Source organism: Aspergillus clavatus, genomic scaffold, assembly GCF_000002715.2.
Source record: "Aspergillus clavatus NRRL 1 1099423829746 genomic scaffold, whole genome shotgun sequence".
NCBI lineage: Eukaryota > Fungi > Ascomycota > Eurotiomycetes > Eurotiales > Aspergillaceae > Aspergillus > Aspergillus clavatus.
In genome coordinates this window covers 1-1,841 of record NW_001510440.1, presented here as the reverse complement: position 1 = coordinate 1,841, position 1,841 = coordinate 1, and the positions used below count along the sequence as shown (strand labels likewise).

General features: G+C 29.0%; 4 non-coding genes across 4 annotated transcripts; all 4 read left to right on the top strand.

Annotated features, from left to right (window-relative positions):
• Nucleotides 1–814: 814 nt before the first annotated feature.
• Nucleotides 815–886, top strand: ACLA_005010. Its single transcript has one exon. It is a non-coding gene; the product is annotated as a tRNA-Lys (tRNA).
• Nucleotides 887–1,092: 206 nt separating this feature from the next.
• Nucleotides 1,093–1,165, top strand: ACLA_005000. The gene has a single exon. It is a non-coding gene; the product is annotated as a tRNA-Asp (tRNA).
• Nucleotides 1,166–1,254: 89 nt separating this feature from the next.
• ACLA_004990 lies at nucleotides 1,255–1,326 on the top strand. The gene has a single exon. It is a non-coding gene; the product is annotated as a tRNA-Sec (tRNA).
• Nucleotides 1,327–1,354: 28 nt separating this feature from the next.
• ACLA_004980 lies at nucleotides 1,355–1,426 on the top strand. The gene has a single exon. It is a non-coding gene; the product is annotated as a tRNA-Ile (tRNA).
• Nucleotides 1,427–1,841: the final 415 nt, after the last annotated feature.

The following is a 1,841-nucleotide window of genomic DNA, read 5'->3' as shown; positions in this document are numbered from 1 at the left end:
TTGAGTATTTAGTACCAGTAGCTGTAGTTAATGTAGCTTACGTTATGGGGTTATGATTTAGAGATGTAATCTCAGAAGGAACATATTTAGGTAATCACACTAATGCAGTACAAAAAGGATTAAATTTAGGAGTAGGTTTATTCATTATTTCTGAAGTATTTTTCTTCTTAGCTATCTTCTGAGCATTCTTCCACAGTGCTATATCACCTAGTATAGAATTAGGAGCACAATGACCACCATTAGGTATACAAGGTGTAAATCCTTTCGAGTTACCATTATTAAATACAGTAATTTTATTATCATCAGGTGTAACAATTACTTACGCTCATCATTCATTAATACAAGGTAATAGAAAAGGTGCATTATATGGAACAGTTGCTACAATAGTATTAGCTGTAATTTTCACATTCTTCCAAGGTGTAGAATATTCAGTTTCATCATTCACTATTTCTGATAGTGTTTATGGATCATGTTTCTACTTTGGAACAGGTTTCCACGGATTACACGTTATGATAGGAACAGCATTCTTAGCTGTAGGATTATGACGTTTAGCTGCTTATCACTTAACTGATCATCATCATCTTGGTTACGAATCAGGAATTTTATACTGACACTTTGTTGACGTTGTTTGATTATTCCTTTATATTTCAGTTTATTACTGAGGTTATTAAACTTTTAACATATTTTATGTTAAACATTTTATATTTTAGATAGGATTTAATTATTATAATAGTAAATAATTATAATATTAATTCTATAAAACTATAACATTTAAATATAGTTTATCATATTTGTATATTATATAATTATGATAGAGACTTTAGTTTAATGGTAAAACATGTGACTTTTAATCATTACCATATGGGTTCAAATCCCATAAGTCTTAACTATTAAAAAAAAAAAAGTGACTATAAGTTAACGGTAGACTGCTTATTTACCAAATAAGATGTGCTGATTCGAATTCAGCTAGTCACAAGTGTAAAATATTATCTTAATCAATTAGTAATTTAATATATAATGGCTATAAGTTAATGGTAGACTGTTCGTCTTCCACACGAAGAGTGTCGATTCGAATTCGACTAGCCGTAAAAAGGGTTAGTAACTTAATTGGTAAAGGGTTTTCTTGTCGAGAAAATAGATGCCGGATCGAGACCGGTCTAACCCGTAATTAAAGGAAAAGTTGCTATTGGTAGGGTAAGATATTTGCTAAATATTGTGTATTTACACTTAGATGTTCGATTCATCTCTTTTCCGAAGAGCATAGTTTAATAGGCAAAACTGTAAGCTTCAACCTTATATTTCTTAGTTCAAATCTAAGTGCTCTTGTAGTTGTAAATAAAAGATTTATTTTGTTGGTTCTTTAACTTAACTGGTAAAGTGTATTCTTGATAAGGATATGTTCAGTGTTCGAGTCACTGAAGAATCATCTAGTATAGTAAAATCTATTATATTAAAATTAAAATTAAACAATAAAAAAAAAATCAAATTTTATTAAATTAAATCCTAAACTGATCTAAAGTAATTAAATAAGAGAGTTGGCTGAGTGGTTTAAGGCGGCTAGCTTGAGTCTAGCTAAAGGTAAAACTTTCATATGTTCGAATCATATACTCTCTGGTATTATATATACATTACATGATTAAATTAAAGAATTAACCTTAATAAGGTTATAATTATACAGGTTAGAGCCAGGTTGGTTAGGCGTCTCATTTGGGTTGAGGAGTAGTTATGTTCGAATCATAATAACCTGAAGTATAAATTAAATTTATAAGTGTATCTAACAATATAGGTAATATGAAAGATATATTTCTTGATAAATCAAGGCAAGTATATAAAGAAATTAT